This window comes from Uloborus diversus, chromosome 6 (assembly GCF_026930045.1).
Source record: "Uloborus diversus isolate 005 chromosome 6, Udiv.v.3.1, whole genome shotgun sequence".
In the NCBI taxonomy this organism is placed as follows: domain Eukaryota; kingdom Metazoa; phylum Arthropoda; class Arachnida; order Araneae; family Uloboridae; genus Uloborus; species Uloborus diversus.
In genome coordinates, this window is record NC_072736.1 from 149,604,662 (window position 1) to 149,628,209 (window position 23,548).

The window sequence follows — 23,548 nt, forward strand, 5'->3', positions numbered from 1 at the left end:
TATTTCGCCCTTTAGAAGACTTTTTGTTATAATACACTAGTACCGAAATTTAAACGTGTTTTATAATAACTTCTGTATGATATCAAATTAATGAGCTCTCGAAAATAAAATGTATTTGAAAGACTGAAAACTGGAAGAGTTTACTTGGGGAATATAGAGACTGGTAAAATAATTACTTGGCATACCCTGGGGGGGGGGGGCTGTCGTGCTATTAATAATGATAATGATGAAAACACAATTACGTTTTAACCTACATTTTTCATCCGTGACAAATTATGGTTGAAAACAAACTTCATGGTGTCGTAAAATGCTTGCAAAAGTTCCGACGCATTTCAACTCATTTAATGAAATTGACTCATTTTACTCAAAATCAGTTAAGTTCATAAAACATTTTGAATTCAAGGGGCACGATTTCTGATGCACTTGAATACAAACACATTGAACAACAAGTGAACAATAAGAAACTTAAAATCATAATAGCTTTTAAAATTTTAAAGCGAAGTTACTAATAATTGTCCTAAGCCAGGAATAAGGCATAACTACATGCAATGTAGAGGCAGCCCAGTTATCCCACCCAGAGACTGAAGTTTCGTCCTTGATCGGTCTCCTCAGTCTGGAATAGGGAACAACTGAGCTGGAGACAGATTTCATCGCATTGAAACTGAGAGTGCAAACAAACTGATAGATGAAGTAAGTACATTTATTACGCCAGCGACAGGTTGCTCGGGAGTGTAATGCCGACATTACAGGTTTACGTAGGGTTGGCCTGATTATCGAAGTCCCTTAATTATGGTAACATGTCTCGGAGGAGCAGTGAAAAATGGGCGTGTTGGCGCTTTTGGCGGGTTTGTATGGGGATGGCCAATCGGCGAGGAACTTGCCTGGGTTCCAGGGGAAATGTTTCAAAAGAGCAGATGAACGGGGAGGAGAAATAGTGGGTGTGAAAAAAAATAACAGTTCAGATACGACCTCATTCTTAATCAATTGTATTTGTATTTTAAAATGTGCCATTCATTATTATTTGAATACCTAAATGCCTTTAAGTGGGCTGGGTGCAATTTGAATTAATATAGCCAGATTTAGGGTAACACCTCCAGTAATTGGCAGGTCACCAGTGATTGGCACTTCCAACAAAAATGTCCAAAAATGAGATTCTTATCCAGTATTTTAAAAGTAGAAAGCTATGCAGTCGACTCCCGCTATAACGCGATCCGACTTACGCGAAATGGCTACAACGCGAGTTTTTCAGGAGCAAAACGAATTTTAGAGCTAAAGCAAATTTCTCACTCTCAACACGCGAAAATATTTGGAAAGGAATCGTAATGCTAATTATCGGCTTTGTTATTGACTTCGTCAATGTACTTTCTTCCTTTTAGCATCACTGACTGCGCAAGTTGCAACACACCGCACAACACAGCTTTATTAGTGTATCACCATTCCTCATATTTTTCATTTATTTATTCTAAATATGAAAGCTGATGAAATATTGTGGCACCTAGATACACTGTTTCATCTAAAGTTTGAAGATGGAAACAAAAAGCGAAAGTTTTTGAGAATTTAAGGAAAAGTAAATATTTTTGTTATGTGCTTGAACAACTAGAAAGTAAATCGAAGGTAGCACGACAATTAGGGATGAGTGAATCTTTCATACGGATAATTAAAAATCAAGAGAAGGCAATTCATATCCGTCCAGACCTTAAGTTTTAATATGAAGCTCGCAGATTAGTATTTAAGCAAAATACAAACGATATGAAATTGGAATCTGCTCTTGTATTGTAGTTTATAAAGACCCTGAAAGAGGGGTGTTACCATAGATGGAAATGTTATAAATCTAAATGCGAGGCTACTGTATTTAAAAATATATTAGAATGACGATCAGATTGCGCAGCATAAATCATCTTTAATTTTTAAGATATAAATGTAATTTATTGTATATAATGAAAAAGTACTCTTACAGTGCAGTGCTTTATTATTACTACATACGTTACGTATCGTACTGTTTTATTTTTATGTCTATCTCTACCATTGATCATTGATTTTGTGCATCGTAACAGTATTTTACGTTGAATACCGCAGCTTTTTTTAAAAATACGGTAAAAATTCAGCTCTTTATGTAAAAAAACGGTAATATTTAGTTACAAAATGGTCTAAAACAGTTTAAAAGTCTTTTAAAAATGTCTAAAATGATTGGGTATGTTAATAAAAAAATCATATACACAACACTTTTCTACAACGCGAAATTTCAACTTACGCGAAGAGTCTAGGAACGCATCCCTCGCGTAAGTCGGGATCCGACTGTATACCAACTGAATGTACATTTACTTTAAAGATTACAACTTCAACTCATGTTACTAAATGGTAGCAGTGCATAGGGAAAAAAAGCAATTGGCTTATGTCAAATCAGCCATTTTTGTTGCAAAAGCTTCTTCCCTGGCTTAAGGGATGCATGCGCATCAATCCATTAAAATCTGACTTAAAATATATTTTAAATTTTCATTGTCAAAAGTTTTATTTAGTTGAAAGGTGTTACTTTGAGTGGGTAGAAATAGTCTTTTCCCTATTTGGATTTTTGAACTAATGATGGATGCCATTTAGTGGTGATTCAGTTTTGTTAGTCTCCAGTAGTTGGCACATGTGCCTATTAACACTAATGTGTTGTGCAATATGTCACTAGTTTGATTTCTGATACTTTTGCAGCAACTATATTATATGGGTTCTAATATTGATTTGAATCCTACAGAATATACTGTTAAATTTTTAAGAGAAACAATAGAAAACAAGTATGTTTGGCCATTAGTCAGATATTGCGACTGTAGAGACTAGGTTACTTTTTTATGGTCCCTTAGAATCATCGGGTCAATGTTCCTTTTTCTGCGGAAATAGCTATAATTCGTAAAATCGAAATTGCAGGGGTGCCCCCATAAGGGCAAGGGCGCACCCCCTCAATATCGCGGAGCCACCCCCCCCCCCCAAAGCAAGAGCCCCCCCCCAAATGAGAAAAATACCCCTAAAACAATCTCCCTAAAAATTTTAATGGCGCAGTTTGCACCATTACCGAACTCCCTAAGTGGGCACCCCTGGAAACTGCATACCGACTAATGAAACAGCAATTAATCTCGATATTTTTCCCGTGAAACACTCCAATATTTTTATTTATTTCTCTAAAATACTTTTTCATCGTCAAGATGTGTAATTTAACATTAATTTATGTAAAATTACCTACTTTAAATTAACATTAATTATGTTTTTTATGATAATAAAATTTGTACGTAATCTAAAAGTGAAAAACAAAGTGATTTTCCAGTTTTTTTTCACATGTGCCAATCACTGGATCACAAGGTGTCATACACTGGGGTATCAGGTGCCAATTACTGGGGATTTTGGTAACTTTTTATGTATATATTTTTATAAAAATATCAATTCAAATATTTTTGATTTTAGTGAACTAAATAGATGCACAGATGTGCATTGTTTAATACAAAAATATTTGCAAGTGAATATTTGTTTTCTACGTAATGAAAGCAGAGATAAGTTTTAGGATAAACTCTTAAAGTGATAATTACTGGGGTCGTTGCCCTAATACCTGAAAATAAAAGCTTAATAATAGTAGTAATGTCCTCGTTTCTATTCTACTGAACCTAGTACGATCACGGATGAACATTCATGGATCATATGATTTATCAAAAATAACCAAATAACAACATCAACAGAGGGAGATTTATGTAGTTCTCCCTCAGCCCTGACTTAGGGACGGTAACTTACTACTTAATACCCAAGCTTAAACTTCAATTTACAATTTGAATTCTGACTGGTGTTATAAAACTTTTTCCTACTAGTTTGTTGTCCCTCTCAGCTTCAACATGAATTGGCATCTGCCTCCAGTTCGGTTGTTCGCTATTTCAAACTGATGAGACTTAATAAGGTCTCTGGTCAAGGTCCAATCCCAACTGGATGGGATAACGGGGTCGTCGGAATATTGCATCAAGTTAATAAAGATAAAAATATATATATTACTAATATTTAATGTATTTCCTTATTATTTAAACTAAGTGACTTTGATTGAAATCCATTTAAAAACATAATTTTAAAAAAATGATAAAAACATGCCTAAACAACAATATGTGTAAATAATAATGCACGGAGATACCGATTTTCAACTCAGATTATATTCAGCATGAAGGGACAAATAGTGTTCTGTATATCATTCAGCAACACAAACATGCAATTATCCCAAATGCTATAAAGAAACATATTATTCTTAAGATGTATCGAAATAACTAACTGTCCCATACTTTTTATACTTCTCGTAAGTCTGACAATGGCACTGAATTCAATAGCAACCCTATTTTTCTACTACGTGACAGGAAATAATAAATACTTTTACTATCCCTTAAAGCATTTTAAACTAATTTTATTGCTGAAAATGCCAGAAGGAGTTTGAAAATATAGTAGTAAAAATATAACTTTGTATCTTTTGAAATATAATATTTTGTTCGTATGAAATAGGAGAAGAAATACTGCAGCAGAACGGAGAATGTTTAAAGAAGTAACTCTATGACTCAAAGGGCGTCTTTTGCATAGTAAAAGAAAATTAAAAATTTGTTCTCTCTTCTCCTACATTTTCAGAACAGTTGAAGTCGTAGTTTTATTACTTTATTTAAAGATATGTATTCTATGTAACTGTTCTAAACTTGGACTTCAAAGTTTCGTGTGCAGTTTTTGGAAATTTAATATACTCTTGTAATCGCGTATTGAAAATATTTGTCTTTTATTTTAAACTAGTGGTACCCGCACGGCTTTGCCCGTAGTAGAAAATTAAAAGGTCATTTGGTTCGCCTGTATATTTACAAATAACGGATGATGAATTTCTCGCCAATTTGCTATATTCATTTGCTTGCCCATGTTACGGTGCCACGTTATGATAATTCTGTAATTTATTCGTCCACGTTGTGATAATTTGTTCGGTAAAATGTTCTTAAAATTAGAATATAAAAAGAACAAAATCGAATTTTCGAAAAATCGCTTCGAGGAGCACACCCTCATGCTACAAACTGTGTGTTAAATTTCATGAAAATCGGCCGCACGGTCTAGGCGCTATGCGCGTCACAGAGATCCTGACAGAGAGAAACTTAGACATCCAGACAGAAAGACTTTCGGCTTTATTATTAGTAAATAAGAACTTGAAGCCTAAGAGGATCTTTATTTAGTTTACTTCTGCTGTGATTGAGCTAGTTAGAGCAGTAAATGATTTGAAAGGAAACGCGTGTTAGTGAAATATGAAACAAACGATGAGAGTGGTCACATGCTGACGTTTACTAATTTGATTTCAATATAATTGAAAGCAGCGTTAAGGAGGGAAACCAAATTAGACTTGTCAAAAAATCCACTTCTTCTTTATGCCATAAATTGCTGGTAAAAGTATTAAAGAATATGTTGCCAACATTTCAATGTGAAATTCCGATTAGTTCGGGTGCTATGAGCACTTAAGTGACTGGAGATTCGAAAACGTTCACAGCAGTTTCTCTTTTTCAAACGTGTTTTTCTCGAAACTACTTTTTTCAACTGGTGGGCATTCTAGCTCAAAATGTTACTGGCCAATTGTTCTAAAAATTTGTGTGATTATTATTTATTCAATCACAATCTACATAAACTGAACCCTGGAATGATATTGATAAAGATATTTTTTCAATAAAAAAAATGAGGAAAACTGTTTAAAATTATGACATTGCAATCAAACACCTCAAAACATGCAATTTTAACTTTTTTGATCAGAATTAGGTTCACATTCTTAGGAAATATGTTGGTAATGCGAAAAAAGAATGTAACGAGTATAGATAAAGACTGACTTCGGTAATACCCAGCAGCATGGCGATCGTACATGGCGACCGCCTTCTAACTCCGCTATTTCTGGCGCAAATAACTTGAAAAAACTACAAAGTGTACTTCAAAACATGAAAAAAAATCCTCCAAGTTTAAATAAATTCTAGAATTTTTTTCTCTGCTAAAATAACTTACGATAGATGCTAAAGTTTCCTTCTCCTAAACTGGTTTCCCCCTTTAAAGCAGCGTAACTGCATTGCAAATGCATTTTGCGAAAAATACTCTAAGTGTTTAGGTTGCAAAAAATCATTCCAAACGTCTTTAAGAACATTAGTTGGTTAAAAGGTTGGTTGGTTGGTTTTAAGTTTTTATATTTTAAAAATGATTTTCTATTGATTCTCTGACTAGCGATAACAAAGTAATTTAAGCCCCATTTAGCGATTGGTATTGATTATAATATAAAAACTAAAAATAACAACTTTAAAAATAGAAATAATAATTTGCATTATCATTACAATTTTAATAAAAGCGTACATGCACTTATAATCGCCCCTATTTTTTTTTATTTAAGTATGTGTAAATTGAGTTTAAAATATTGCACTCTCACAAAAAATGGGTACCCACCTATGAGCTTCTATATAGGGTAACACGCCCAGTAATTGGCACGGCACCAGTAATTGGCACTTCCAACAAAATGTCCTAAAAAAAGACTCGTATCCAATTTTTTTTTAAATAGAAGGCTATATACCAACTGAATGTACATTAATTTTAAAGATTATAACTTCAATTCATGTTACTAAATGGTAGCAGTACGTAGGAAAGAGAAACAACTGATGCTTGTGTCAAATCAGCCATTTTTGTTGCAGAAGCTTCTTCTCTGGCTTAAGGGAAGCATGCACATAAATCCATTAAAATCTGACTTAAAATATATTTTAAATTTTCGTTGTCAAAAGTTTTGTTTAGTTGAAAGGTGTTACTTTAGCTGTGTAGAAGTATATTTTTGTCCCTATTTGGAATTTTAAAATAATGATGGGTGCCATTTACTGGTGCTTCAATTTTGCTAGTCCCCAGTAATTGGCATTGTGGGCCAAGTACTGGGGAAATAGCGTCATTTCCGCGATAAAGCTGAGTGAGGTGTCATTATCTTCAGTTTTTTGCGTATATTACGAATATGATAAAGCGGAAATTGAAATCGGTAGCTTTTGTACAGTAATTGTCAAAAAAAGCATCAAAAATCATCAATTTTTGAAATTGCGGCTTTTTGTCAATTGGAGTGACTTTCACCAGAAAAAAATCCAAATGAAAGTTAGTAAGTAATTAATTTTATACTGGGGCTCCGTCCTCTGCTCGATTCGCTCGCTAACCCTCGTTCGCCACCTACGGTATCTCAATGCCGCCTGCAGCGGGTGGTTTTTCAAGAGAAAGAAAAACGACTTGTTGCATTTGATAAATAAAAAAGAGAAAAACGTATGCTATATGAGTTTTTAACTATACTTGGGGCAAACCTAACTTGGTAGCATTCGTGAAATCAAAACTGTAAATCGAAGGATGAAACAGCATTAATTTCAATATCTTTTTATGGAACATTCCAAATTTATGTTTTTATTTCTCTAAAATACCTTTCTAACATGAAAAGAAGTAATTTAGCATTAATTTATATACTGCTTAACGTAACTGAGTAGGTTTAGTTTTAAATACTTTTGCGTTTTGTTAAATTAGTGTTTAACTCAGGATCTGGTGGGTTGTCAGTTACGTTAGGTAGTAGTTTATAGGAGGCCTCGACTTCAAATGGTTATTAAAAATTAAGTTATCGTATGTAATTAGTTAGGTATGAAAATAATTCATCGTATAGTAATTAAAATCAGTGTTTATTTTATAATTGGGTTTTTAGTATAGTTGATTTTTTTACTGGAATTGTAAAATAAATTAGATTTATATGTTTGGGAAGGAAATCGTATGTAAGTATGACCAATTATATTTTACTTTTTAGTTCTTCTTTGTTTTTTAAAGTCGGTTCTTTTTTTTTATTTGAAAATAATTTATTTTTTGCTTTTTATAGGTGCAAATTTAAATAAGTACGTAGGGTAGAGTATGTGGTACACTCCTTACGTACATCTTGAATGAGAAAGTAGCAAGCACAGAAGTCTGAAAACAGCTTAGATGAGCAAAACAGAGAAAGAACTAGAACACAGTATCTCGGAGCCTTCCGAAGACTGCGAAGAAAGACTTTTTCCAATGCGCATTTATTTACAAAGAAAATTGTCTTCATCATCAGTTTGACTTGATCAAAGTATGCTTTCCCCAAAAAAAGTCACGAGTCACTAAAAACAACAGAAATTGCTTCAACTTTGAACATAGAATTTTGAAAGTTTTCTTGATTTTTCAAGGATCCCATTTCTGATACTGACCTGATGACCATGGGATCACCTGCGAAGTATAGACCTTTTTCAAAGGAGAAAAAAAATTCCAAGTTTGTCTATGCGTGTTTGAGTTTACGGGGGACATATATAAAAAGGTTCCGACAAATTGAGAACGTCTTTTTTGAAGTCGGTTAAAAAAAGAAAAAATCTTAATGCGCATAACATTTTATACGATTGGCACTAAAAACTGATCTTTGTTCCTCTAAAGGATTTATTTGTGCAATAATTTAGTCAGAACCATTTAAATGTCAATGGTTTCCCTTACTATTTTATTCACAATAATACGTGTCACGTAACTTGTGAAAAAGTCTCATTTATCATTACTTGGCCTCGCTATAGATCAAGACCACACTAGAAACAGAGAATCTACTGAGATGTTATATATATATGAAGATCAAAACACTACTAGAGCAATGATACCAAATGAATTTCCTGTTTGCTTCAGAGGAGTCTTTATTCAAAATTTGCGAATGACTACTTATGATTAATACTGGGGAAATATTTAGGGGTGTACTCCCCCAAAGCAAGAGCCCCCTAAAAAAGAAAAATACCCCTCACCCCCCCCCCGTCCTTAAGAGGGCACCCCTGATTAATATTAATGTTTTATGGTTTTTTCTTTAACACTGAGTAAAGAAAGAACCTTTGTTTTATTGCACTTTCTTTAACAATGAATTTTATATTAAATCGTTTAATATTTCAATTAAATGAAGGTTTTTTTTCCCCCATAACTTTTTTCTAAAGAACAAATATGGTGAAGCAAAGTTTGAGACCTAAGTTAGATCACTCCTCACCATTAAATAAAAAACCGTAAAAATCGTTTCACTAAGTGAGACGCTATGAATTTACAAACAACAAAGCGCGAGTATGAAATTTGATGAATTCCCTCGATTTCTCCAGGATCCCTCATACCTGGACTTGAAGACCATTAGACGATTGGGAGAAGTATACCGTTTCAAACAGAAAAAGAATTTTCCTTATCGGTCCAGGCCTAATCTAGTAATCGGGAAGAATAGTACATAAAAAAATTCCAACGAAGTCTGTTAATTATTATTGCCATAACTGTAAATTAAACTGACGGCGTTATGAAATATTAAATCTAGAATACTTATCAAACTTTAGAAATCGAACTCCAGTTACGATATATTTGTTAAGGAACATAAATTTAATCGTCGGAAGGTGCGGGGGGGGGGGGGGGGGGGCATTTTTGTCTGCAAATCCCCTTGAATTGAACACTAAATATATTTCAAAACTGACATATTAAAAAAAGAAAACCTCTAATGACTAAATGAAGTTCTCTATTAGCATAATTTTTTTTATATTGAATCAATTAATTAAACTATTTTCGTAGCAAAATACATTTAATTTAATGATTTGTTACATGAGCAATACATACATTAGTAAGACTAGTTAAAATTAACAGGCGGCGCCGTGAAAACCAAACATCCCGATGCATGAGAATTTAATATTGTTCAAGACGGAGTAATACGAAAACATACATAAAAAGTTGCAAGACGAAATCATAACCTCCTTTTTTGAAGTCTGTTTAAAAAGGGAGGCATGAAAAAATGCTTATTTAACTGTTCAAATTTTAATGCAAGATTTACAAAAGTAACGGCATAAAGTAGGAAAAGTTTACGATTTATGGCATTTTCGTCTATGGTGCAATTATCCTGGGTTATATTAATCCACTTTCTTCGTGTTTGACTGCTTCTCTTTCACTGTAATAGTACAATTGCGGATATTGAACTAAAACTTGAAAAACTTCTAAGTATCTTACAGTTTCTTCAAATTAAGAAATATTAATTAGAAAACCCTTTAGAATGTCTTATTAGCCCTGGTTAAAATTTATCCTTCCACAGAGAGTAACTTAATACCCCCCCCCCCCCCCAGGTAATTTACAATGAATTATTTTTAAAATAGCAGTGAAATTCTAAACCAAAAAAAAAAAGCCTAATGTATAAAAATTCCCGTTTAACTTCACAGCTTCAGAAGATATTTAAGACTTATTTTATTGTATTAAATATTGCAATGTAGACCAGAGTCTTCTGCAACATTTTTAAGTTGTTGACAGTATTGAAGGGTGGTTTTCAAATAGGAGCTTCAGAATTACAGGATTATACAATTATTTGTGTACATTGCTAGTAACTTAATTGGTGAAAAACGGGGCGGAAATGCTGCTATAACCTTGCCAGTAGAATGCAGCATTCAACGGTTATTTTTAATTTATTTACTGCGGTCAAATGTTCTAAAATATATTAAATGGTGCAAAGTTAACCCATACGACGTAAAAGTTGTCTTGTTTTATAAATTTTGTGTTTTTCTTTTCGGGAACGTATGACGTCAAACACATTACCTGCGTTCGTCAACCTTTTGTGGCGACTCTGGGGGTTGACACTGCTTCTAATTCCTTGCACTTTAGACGTTCGATGTTTAAAGGCTTCATTTAAAAAAAATCATTTTTTAAGGTTCTTTACAAATAGAAAGTAAATTGTGCTAGATAATTGAAAGTTGACATTCGAAAACACCATTATTTTGAAAAAAAAATTGCTGAATTCAACTATCCACTATGTGCTATACGTGCTGTTGTATGTCAGCCAAATATAAACTCATCGAAACATCAGCCGGATTTGTGGTTTTTTTTGTTTTTTTTTAAATTCGTTTCATAAGTTTTGTGTGATTTGTTTGTAAAATACCACGGTTCAAAATGAAGATACTTTTGTTCACACACCTTTAAACAAAATTACATTGCTAATTACTTCACAAAATAATATTCCTCTTAACTCACACTCAGAAGAATTGAACAAAATATCAACTTTGAAAATATAACAGGCATATAATTTGTTAGTGATTGAAAGTCATAATTCGCTCGCGAAAGTAAGACAAAAGACAACCAAGTACAGGAAATTGGAGACAAAACCGTACAGACAGATTAAAATGATCCCTTCCTTTTGACGTAATACTTGCTATTATTTGATGATTAAAATTTCAATTATTAGAGAAACTGCTATAAAAAAAAGTTCTAGCTGTGTTTAGTTTCTGTTGCTTTTTTTTTTTTTTGTTAAGATATGAAATTTGTTTAAGGAGTTAAGTTATTTAAGGTTTTTTTTTTATATCAGAAAGACTAAGTTTTGTATGGAGTGAGTACATATACGAATTTACAGTATTTACACTGGTGTGCAAAAATTAAGGACGAGACGGTTTTTTCAATATAACTTTGTACAAAAGCTTTCCAAATCAACACATTTAATACCGTAAGATCCCCAATACGTAAGGACATGTGTAATGTAATCAACACTTACTAAAAGAGAAATCAGAAGGATAAAAAGAAGCTTTATTGAAAAAGTAGCATGGAGCGCAATGCGACTGAAGGCCGAAACATCCCTGTGATGGGTGTCCAGCAAGAAACATCCGGTCTTTAGTAGGGAATATGATCCCCCCCGACTGCTAGGCAGGTTTCACAGCGTCTGCCCATGCTGAGAATGAGGGTGTCAATGAGTTGTTGAGGCATTGCTACCCATTCGACTTGCAGCGCCAATCGAATCTCCCGAATCGTTACTGGTGGTAAGGTACGAGCTGCCAAGCGTCTGCCTAGAAAATCCCATACATGCTCGATGGGATTGAGATCCGGAGATCGTGCCGGCCAATCCATGCGTTCAATATCCTCACTCTCTAAGAGCTGTTCGGCAGCTACTGTGCGATGACATGGTGCATTGTCGTCCATGAAAAGGAACTGCTAACCCATAGCGCCTCTCAAAAGACTCGCATATGGAAGAAGAATCTCGTTACAATAACGGGTCCCGTTGACTGAACTGCGTCGAAGATATGAAGGTCTGTACGACTACCAAGCATGATGCCCCCCCCCCCAAACGAGAACACCGCGACCTCCATACCTGTCCCTTTCAAGATGAAGATTGCGGCTTCCCCGCTCTCTCTAGATGAGTATGCGATGAGAATCGCTACTCAGACTGAATCTGCTCTCATCTGTAAAGAGTACTCGTCCCCATTCATTGTCTCTCCAATTCCGGTGTTCCCCGGCACCACAGAGAACGCCTTCTCCGATGGATAGGCGTTAGAGGTACACACCGTATAGGGCGTCGTGCAAACAGACCACCACCGTGTAGTCTTCTGGCCACGGTAAAACGCGATATCGGTCGTCCAGTCGCCTGTGTCATGTGTCTATCGATTTCTCCCGCTGTCTGCCGCCTGTTTCTTCTGGCCTGTAAGACAATATACCGGTCATCTGCGGGTGTGGTTCCTCGTGGACGACCACTACTGAACCCCCGGATAGCTGTTCCTGTAGTTTGAAATTGTCTCCAAAGTCGTGAAACGATGCTGTGAGCAATTCCGAACTCTGCAGCCACACTTGTCACACTGCGGCCTTCCACCAACTTCCCAATGATTCAAATTCGGGTAAAAGCATCCAGATGTCGTCTAACAGATTGATTACTCGATATTTCTCACTGAGGCAGCAACTCGGTGTGATTTTAACTGCTATACGGCGTGCAATCTCTTTGCCAGAAATACTGATCTTACACCGGCAACATGCTTTATACTACTCAGACACTACCCCATTACGTCTGCCTGCATATCTGCGCATGTGCTACCGTACATCACCTTACTTAATCTCCTGATTGGTCTTTCTGTCCGCTCTGCCTCTTCGTTCAACTGATATGATAATTTTTCGACTTCGTCCTTAATTTTTGCACACCAGTGTAGTATAATATTTTGGCGCAGTAATGAAATTATATCTTCTGCGTCATATCCCCTGGTTGCAAGTAGCAAAGTTGCGTTTTTTTTCTTTCCCATTGAACATAATCGTCTTCTTGCAAAAGTTGAAAATAATTTTTAAAAAATATTAATAACTATATGCATAAACACTTTCAAACTCAAGATGTTGCCTCTCAAATGTTTTAATGCGTTGACGAATTTTTTATCGTAGAAATACAACTAAATGACTTTTAATTTCACTCTAAATCTTAAAGGTTAGGTTTTTCAAACTTTCTCTTATCGTTTAAGTGGCATAATGTAGCCATAAAAAAGTCCCACTCTTAATGACTTATGCATTAAAATAACTTCGAGAGGTTATCACTATGCACCGATCGTTAAAAGCAAGTGAAAAACTTTCTTCCGTAAATCAAGAGAGTGTTTCAAACGCATCATACAGTACGTGCATCCATTAAAAAATCCAAGTATATAATGTTAAATGACCAATTTAATCAAAAAAACGATAGTTAAAACTATATAATGTCTTAATTGACGACCGTTTTATTACTAACATAAATCAACAATGATTTTTAAGTGTTGTAATTTAGAACGATGCTCTCAATTTAGAAAAAGAAATAAGACCAAATAGAAACAGTTTAAATAAAGTCGTTCACACATCGTAAATAAGAGAAAAAAAAATGGCTCATCATAGCATGATGGACAGCAGCAATCCCATTGCTGATCCTCCTTGTAAATGCAGAATTCAATACCCAATTATGCGGCTGTTAACACAACGCGATAACACAGTATTAAACCCTTAACTTTGCTTCGGTCCCGCAGCCTTCATTTTCGATATAAATCATATTGGATCAAAATGAAAGAAGAACTAAATTATCCTCCCATGATGAATGCGTCCAATTTAGGCTTTACCAATCATGGTCAAGCGCCCAGGAGATTTTATCTGAATTGCAGTTTTCCGTGACAAATCATTTTGTTAAATGGCCACAACACGAATGGGCTTAGAGGGAGAGAACAGTAAAACCGATTCATCACAGTGAATCAAATTTATTTAAACCGCTCACCGAAAAGATGTGATGATAGCTGTTTTTGCACCGATTCGTGATTTTACCAGGCTGCAATTTACTCTATGTTGCAATGCAAATATGTTGCACAAATATTTCATGCATTTTGAGAATGTCAGAGCTGAATGTATTTTCATAGCGGCTTGTTATCCTGTAATAACTAGGTAGAATAAAATTGGGGTAGTAATAATGTTTATCATTCGTAAATCTTTTTGAAATAGCTAGCATAAATAAACAAATTATTTCAATTTATGATTTACTTTAGGTGAATAAAAAGAATCAATTGAACTCAACAACATACGCATAATAAAATATTTTTTTTCTGTAAATTGCACAGCCATGAATTCATGACTCAAGCATAAAAACATATGTTTGAATATCATTATTTGCTTGCACTTTTTAATGATTCATTGAGCCAATCAAGCATTTATATTTTTAGAGGTACCAGAAAATAATGTCATTTTTTTTTCAAACAAAGCTTTAAAAGTTTTTAATTTTAATCAATGTCGTAATTACCGTTGTCTTCAGCGGTCTTTTACCATCTACTTATATGCAAATGTAATGCTTAGTATACAGGGTGCCGGGTTAACCTACAAGACCTTTATTTTCGCAACCGTTAGTCCTAGATATGTACCTCCAATTGCAAAAATGTTCAAAATTAGATGCAGAGATAAGATATTGAAATTTTGAAGCTAAAGGCCTTATGTCCCCTAACTAATATTTAGAGAAATAATTTCCATTGAAAACTATAACTGACAGAAAAAACTTGAAATTTGAGCGACTAAGTTTAAGGAGATATTCCAGTTCAAAGTTTTAAGGGACCATACATAAGATGAAATTGGAACTTATCGCCCTTTCAGAGGAATGACTGGTTGTAGAAGTAAAAAAAAAATCCTAAGTATATACATTTTTCATTGCTATTCCAAAATAAATGCAAATGCTATGCCATGATACGCAAAAACACACCACAAAACCTTGTACAATTTAAAAAAACCGCCCGGTATGCACACATATAATTTTAAACACTTGTTAACCGCTATATTTCCCCCCTAAAGGTGTTATTGACGGCGAGTGAAAAGTGGTGTAAGTCGCAAAATGCTGCGTTTCATATCTCGGTGAATATTGGTTACATTAATTTCAAACTTTTTGTGTTGAAATTATTTTTCAATGGAAACTATTTCCCTAAACATAAGTTAGGGGACATGGGGCCCGTACAAAAAGTTAAATTTTGTATTTTTTGACTTATTTTTATTTTAAGCTTTCACTATCTTAACCTGAACTGATTGCAGTGTTGGAAGATCAAATTTAACAACTAGAAAAATGACTTCCAATCAGTCACTTCAAAATTGATAAATGAAGCAATTAGCTGTGTACAATATTGTCAACTTGGGGTGTAACGTAGGAGGGACCCCCTCGTGGTGCTCCATGAATAACGCTAAATCTGCTACAACTTCTACCGCTCTCCTTGTTAAGCAATGGCCGCTGCTCATCTAGACGGTTGCTCTGCACTAAACAATAATAGTGTTGTCAAGATATATTGGAGTGCCCGTAGTATAATGACGTAATGGTCAATTGACCCGGTATTTAAAAAAATATTCTCATCTCTCTTTTTGTAAAATGCAGAAGTAGAAAACATTCAACAACTTTCCAGGTAAGAGCAGCACTGGGTCTTCTAGTTTATTTTGTAAGTCAAACGTACAAAACATTTCAGCAGATAAATACTTGTGCATATTTTATAAAATGAATAATTCTACGCCAATTTAATGATAATAGTGCCTTGGAATAAGCAAAGAAACACTAAATATTTTCACCCCTAGTTTGTTGCGAACCGGAGAAAAAAATGTTTTCAAAGATTTATTTCCCTATTATTAGGAATTTTATTGCGATTCAATGGTTAACTCTGTAAATATCACCAGTAGTAGACGAATAAAAACCAGACTTAAAAAAAAAAAATCGTCAAATTTGTCACCAAGTTGGCGACAAAAATTGGGGGCCAATAGCCTGGCGATATGTTGCCAAGTGTCCACCAAATTATAACACCACTTCAGTTTGCATCGAAATAATTTCCCCCCAAAAAGGTGCAAAAGACCCCTTTGAAACATCCGAATGCAACCAAAGAGGGAGGTGCACAACTAGACCCCACTAGCAGTCCACTCACTAAATTTCAACTTTCTACAGCATACCGTTTTTGAGTTATGCGAGGTACATACGTACATTACACACATACGCACATACGGACGTCACGAGAAAACTCGTTGTAATTATCTCGAGAATCGTCAAAATGGATATTTCGGGAGTCTATGCCTTCTTAGGTATATACGCACGTATAGTCGGGTCGAAAAATATAACTCAACATTCATTCAGGGTGAACAAAATGAAAATTAAGGCCGATTTTTGAGTGAAATTTTTTCCGCGAATACAATACTTCCTTTTTTGTAAAAGGAAGTAATAACACATTTTCCAAACATATGCAAAATTATTTCTCCAACTATCTTTAAAATGTGAATTTTTCAATCGTCAAAATGAAAAAAAAAATTCTAACAATGGAAAAAATATTGGACCTAAACACTATTAATTTATTTGGAAAAAAAATATCGATAATAAATTCGATCAGAAATCGTCTAACTTGGAAGAATATGGTAATTACTTTCTCACAAAATGAGAATAAAATGGAAAGTACGACGCGAAAGGTAGTAATTTAAGGTTCATCTAAAATACAGCTCACAGAGATACTGAGCTGACACATCATCTAAATATTCATGAACTCCAGTTCGGTGTTAAAAAGTTTATCGAGTACTAATACATTTAACTTTCGTGCACTGCTAGAGATTGGAAGCATGTATATTACAGTTGGGGAGCCCATGATGCTAAATGTGGATTTACTCGAGCGTCGTAGGGGCCAATTGGATTTTGTTGTTTAGTTTATAAGAATAAGAAAATGTTCATTAATGTTCAACTTCAGTGATGGGTAAAGTGTCTACTGATATTCAAAAATGTAAAAAAAAAATAAAAAAAACAGTTACATGGACATACTCGAGCGTGTCCGATATTCATAAATTTGATGCTCCAACGTGTCTATAATTCTCAAGGTATGTTTATCTGACGACTTGCGTGGTGGGTGTGGCTGTCCGGAAGGATAGAAAATGAAAATTAAAAAAAAAAATTCTCGAGCGCGTCGGATATTCAGAGGGGAGGTTATGTGACCTTTAAAAATGTCACCATTTAAAAGACTGACGTTTTGGAAGTGACGCGAGCTGGTAGCGAATTTTGGAAAATGCAAAAAAAAAAAAAAAAAAAAATCGTCATATGGATTTACTCGAGCACGTCAGATGTTTATACATAAGGTTCAGTTTGATGGTCCAGTCATTGGTAGCCTAAACTCTGACAATTATTTTGAGGGATATTCTTAATCTGACAGCTAGAAGGGAAAAAAATGACTTTTCTTGTTTTTGCAACCCTCCCACACCCTTGCGTTACTCTCAAATCGTCAGATTTTTTAAATGTACCCTCTTTAGCTAGTAATTAACTCACCTTATCTTAAACTGACTCGCATCTTTTAATCTAATGATCCCTTTTTTTTTTACAAATCTGACAGGCTGAAAAAAAAAAAAACAAAACTTCACATTGACACATTTGAGCGTGTCATATGGTCATATGTTTATACAGAAGGTTCAGCTTGATGGTCCAGTCATGGTAGCCTAAAATCTGACGAATATTTTGAGGGGTATTCTTTATCTGACAGTGAGGGGGGGGGACTTTTTTTGTGTTGCTTTGTAACCCTCTAACACCCTTGCGTTACGCTCAAATCGTCAGATTTTTTAAATGTACACTCTTTTACTTGTAATTAACCCACCATATCTTAATCAAAGGCGCTTCAATAAATCCAAGGATCATTTTTTTACTAATCTGACTGGCTGTCCAACATCCTGACGCATGTACCAACAAAAAATGCCAACACTTGGTATAAATACTCGACAGGATGTAAGGTATCTTCCCTATGTTTATCTGACGCGCTCAAATAAATCTTAAAAAACACATTGGACTCCCCTTTTACCAATCTTTGTAGCCGATTTGTGATAGTTAGTCATGTCGAAATCGGCAGATTATATGTTTTTCGTGATTCTTGCATTATTTCCTTAAACATAAAAAAAAAAAAAAAAATCAACCGCGTTCGGGAAAATCCACGTACGTAGTCCCAAACTCATACGTACGTAGTATTATCTAAAAGTTCGAGGACAATCTGTATAAAACCTTTTCCTGAATAGTTCACATTACCGAAGCACATCTATCTACAAAATAGTAACCTTGAACGACTATGCACTTCTGCTAACGTTCGTATAGCATTTAGAAGCACTCCTGGCAGCCATTTTTCGCAACCTCCTGTAATAAGGCCTCTTGCACTGCTGCTTTAACTTCATCGTGGGGAAGAAGGCGACTTTCATGTTGAGGATGCACGGTTCGATTGTTCAATACTCTGATATGGACAAACAAATAACGCAACGTTTCCGTCGGACTTAGCTCCGTATGACTTTTGCCTGTTCTCAGCAAAAAACAAAAACATTTGCATGGACGCCGCTTTCTCCCGTCAGGAGAAGATTAAGCTGCATCACAGAAGGTTGCGAAAAATAGCTTCCAGGAGTGTTACCAAAAGTTATATGAACATTGGCAGAAGTACATAGTCGCTGAAGGTGATCCATTGAAGGTGGATGTGCTACGATAATGTGAACTATTCTGGGTAAGGTTTTATACAGCTTGTTTCCGAACTTTTGGATCGTACTACGTACAATCTGTATAGGATGTAGTTATGCTTCTCCTTTTTTGATTGCTGTATGATGAAAGAGAAAGAACAACAGTCGAAAAAAAAAGAAAAAAAAAGAAAGGAAAAAATGGAAGAAAAACAAAGACACTCTTAAATAACCAATGGATATATTTTATTTTTTAATTGAGCACATAAATAAGATTTCAGTTATAATGTAATAATGTATGGATTTAGATACACTATGTATAGTTAAAAAATTTTAAATTACGTTGTTTAATTATTCAAAAAAAAAAAATAAATAAATAAATAAGAAAAAAAATATGAAACCGTCGTCAAATTACGCAATTAAAGTGGAAAGATTGCAAGTAGACATTTTTTTAGTAATCAAATTAAGCAAAAAGGGTAATAGATAAGTTACAATATTAAATCATAATAGGAATATTTTTATACTTATTTAAAATTTATGAATAGAAAAGTTTGCATTTTTCAGAAAAGCTATAACAGTGGCACAACTTTTTTTGCTGAAAAAAGAAATTATATTCCGAATTATGTCACCATTCAAAACGTCTTTAATCAATTTCTTACATTAATACTCCAAATTCTTCCTGAACAATAGATAAAATTTGAAAAAAAAAAAAAGTTCTAATTTTATGAATAGTGTTAGTTTTAAACGACTCGGAAGTACAACGAGAGATTAATTTCATAAATAGAGGGAGGGGGAAGGGGCACGCGAGTGTTCTCGGAAATACAAAAAATAATGGTAAAAAATTGAGTTCAAAATAATCATAAACATTGAGCAGAAAAACCCTTTTAAAACTTGCACACCGAGGTGGCGGATTTAAAATATAGCAAATGTTGCAATTGCGCTAGAGGCCCCATAACCATAGGGGCACCGTTGAAGTTACAAAAATGCTTATGATAAATGTTTTACAACTTCCGTGACAGAGAAATAGGACCCCAAAATGTATTTCGACGGGCTCCAAACTTGTAACACCGCCGAACCGATACAGAAAAGACTGCATTACTGTGACTCATCTTACAAATATCGAAAAATTAAAAATTACCGTCGGTTCAATGGGAATGTAACAAAATGAAACAAAAGCCGGTTTCGCCATCTCATATTTGTTTCCAAGTTAGTCTCCAATTCAGCAATATATCACCAAATGATCGCCATATTAGTCTTGCATTGAAATAAGTAATTAATAGCCACAACAAAAATTAGTAAATAGGCTTTTTAGAACACCAAATCGAAAACAGAAAGGGAAGTGCACAACTGGAACGTACGCACACCCCACATGCGAAATTTTAACCTTCTACCGCTTACCATTTTTGAGTTATGACTTATGAGAGATACATACGTACATCCAGCCGCAAAAAACAACGCAATAATTAACTTCTTTGGTACCTGAATGCAGCATTAAAAACTCTTTCAGGAGTGATTAAAGTAGAAATTCATACTGAAATTTAAGTAAACAATTTTATATGAAAACAATAACTCTTTTTATTTTGTATCAAAAAGTAAAACAGTAAAGTTCATTTTTTTCGAAAACATCGGCCAATCCATCGGTTTTCGGTGTTTTTGAAGGCCGATGGGCTGATGTTTCCTACAAGTTAGCATCGGCGGCCGATGCCGATGGCTAAATTGTTGAACCATCGGCGCCGATGCTTCGGCCAGGCCGATGCATCGGTCGAGTCCTAACAATCATATCGTCAGATTTTCTAAATTTACACTCTTTAGCTTGTAATTAACCCACCTTATCTTAATCTGACGCGCTTCAATAAATAATGATCTTTTTTTTTTTTTACTAATCTGACAGGCTGTCCTAGACATCAGCAAAAAAGGCCAACATTTGGTGTAGGTACTCCGACAGGAAGTAAGGTATCTCCTCTATGTTTATCTGACGCGCTCGAGTAAATCCCCAAAAACACTCTGGGCTCCCCTACTACTGTTTGACCACGGATTGTATGGAATTGGCAAACATCCAGTTGGGGCGACTCCATCTGAATAATAAAAATTTCATGCGCGTATTCCGCTCATTTGAACGAGACCTCAGCTTAATTTAGAGGCTAACATACGTCTGCAAAATCTGACATCCCTGAAAACTAATAGATGCTTCCATTTCCGCGTGTAAACCGGATGTTTACCTTTCCATACAATCCGTGGTTAGACAGTATAAGGGTGAGCCGAAAAAAGGATATTTTCAAAAAGCAACTTCTAATAGCAAAAAAAAAAGTTGTGTATTGCCATCCTAAACATAAGGAAAATAATTTTAAAAAAAATTATATTTATGTCTTTAGATCGCGCATTGGCAGCAAAGTTTGAAAAAATGGTAAGAAACGGACAATTTTCATTTTTTTTTTAATCCAAATGCTCAAAATTTTTGTTCTATTCCCGTTTAAGTGCTTCCTTTTAATAACCTTTTAATATATATTTGAAAATATTTAATTCTTTTACAGTTTTTAGTTCGCGCGTAAGTCACAAAGATACGTGAAATCAACCAAAAATCGACGTTTTTAGCTTATTTTGTATATTGCGGTATTTCTTCTTTTAGATCCCAGTTTTGTATTTTTTTACAGTAAATGTGCACGAAACAGCTCTTTGCTGGAACTGCAATCATATTGTGTTGCATTAACAACCCAGAGCCCACCTCAAGTAGTTGGTTGCACTTTGTGTTCCACCCCGCAATTCCCGAGAAGACTTGACTTATTGACGAGACTTATACATTTGAGGCAGTGAGAAGCAAAGGGATGTAAGTGGCAAAATTAAAAATTTGGAGATAACCAGTACACATGGTAGGTGAACCTCTCCTCTGTCTTGGGGCAGGAGATGGTTCTAGTAGCCCTGGTAGTTGCTGCTATACAGCATTATTTAGAAAAAAAATTCAGTATTTTAATATAAAACCAATAATGAACTCGAACGTGATTGGTGTATTTTGTACTAGGTGTATATATGGAAACAAAAACCAAACTAGATTCAAATGTGTTAAAGTTTTAAATTTTAATCGTATTAGAAAACGTTTGCGTTTCTAGTAACAAAAGTTCTTTGTGTCTATGAAATATTATCTCTCACGAGAAGCATTATATTTTTTTTTTTACTACGCTTTTTCGAATTTCTGATTTGAGAAAAACCAATTCTTTTTTTTGAGAAAAACCAATTTACGCTATACTTTCAGTTGTCTATAGTAGGACTTGACCTCAAAATTAATGAAGTCAAACTTATGTTTGAAATGATAACTGATCACTATTCTTTTGAAGTCGCAAATTATTAATTATTAAAAAAAAGTGGAAGATAAATAGATAGAGATATCATCAAAATAGTTTGCATTAAACTGTTAAAAACCAACGAAAACAATTATTATTGGATCAGTAAACTTGTATATGGCATCATCATGGAGCTTTATTTATATATTTTTACAAATGCAAGGCATTAACTCCAAGTTATTCGCTTCCAGGCTTCCCAACATTATCAGACAATACAATTAAAATCTTTAAGTACACTGCGCGTGTCCAAATGCAGAATTTTCATTGAAAGTCCATAACCGCGTAGGATTCAAGTCGGTGAGTCCTAGAGTCTAATCTTAAATAAACGGGCATTTAGACAATCGTGCTTGGATAAAAGCCAAAAAATGGCAACAGAAGAACGTCGTTGCAGGTCCGGTACAGTCAAACTGTTATTTCAATGACGTTCCCAGGCATTTCCCTTAGCTAATATTGAAATATCTAGTTTGAATCTATTTTAAACTTCCACTTTTCATCATATAACTTATCTTCTAATTTCTTTTATAAAAATACTCTATCACTCATAACTTTTAAAAGGAGTGTCATCACTTTAATTGTTGTGTTCTTAAGCAGCACTAGTTTCTAAAGAACCGTGTAACAATTGCAGTTTTGTTTCCTGTATTACTTTCCGAGATTCAACATTCTTGCTTAACTAAAGCAAAAAGTGTTTAATTGGATCACTCCCTAGGAGCAATCGACACCAAAAACTATTTAGGCTTTAATCTGAGCCTATCTGTTGTCAACTTTTGTGTGAACTTTTGCATTATTTTTTTGAGATTGAGAAGATAGGAATTATCTTTAACGAGGAAAGTTGGATTCTGGTACCTCCTTGGAGGATTTGTCAACAGAAACTAATCTAGATCAGGTTAAATCGGGATCCATTTGTTTGGTCCAACTGCTTGGAATTATATTGTTAGAGATCTCTCCCTCAAAAAAAAAAAAAAAAAACAGTCGCAAACAGACACACACATACACACACACATTCTAAAAATTGCTAAAATTTGCTCAGTATACTATTTAAAATACGTAAATTTATCGCGATTCTAAAATGGAAACGTTTTACAAATTCAATAATTTCGTTTTTTTACACCTTTAATATTGAAAGTCGAATAATGTCACAATGCATAATGTTTCCTCTTGAAATTTATTAAAATTATACTAAAAAACACAAAGTAAATCACGCTCCAGTAAATTACAAACTTTCAGCTTTATTATTAGTAAAGATAAATCTTCCTCTGAAGGAAAGCTTAAGATATGAAGACCAGCAGCGGCAGTTGAACAAGTGATGTAGGGTGAGTTCCACGTCGATACAATTGCCACAATTTTGATATTTTCTCGTGCCATCTACTGAAATGTTCATGTTTTTATGATGTTTTGTTCTTGTCTGATGAGAGTGGCGGCTGTTTGTCTGTTAATATCAAGATTATTTATATGATTGTGGTTTTTGATTTAGAGGTGAAAAGGTTTGACTTTGCAAAAGCATT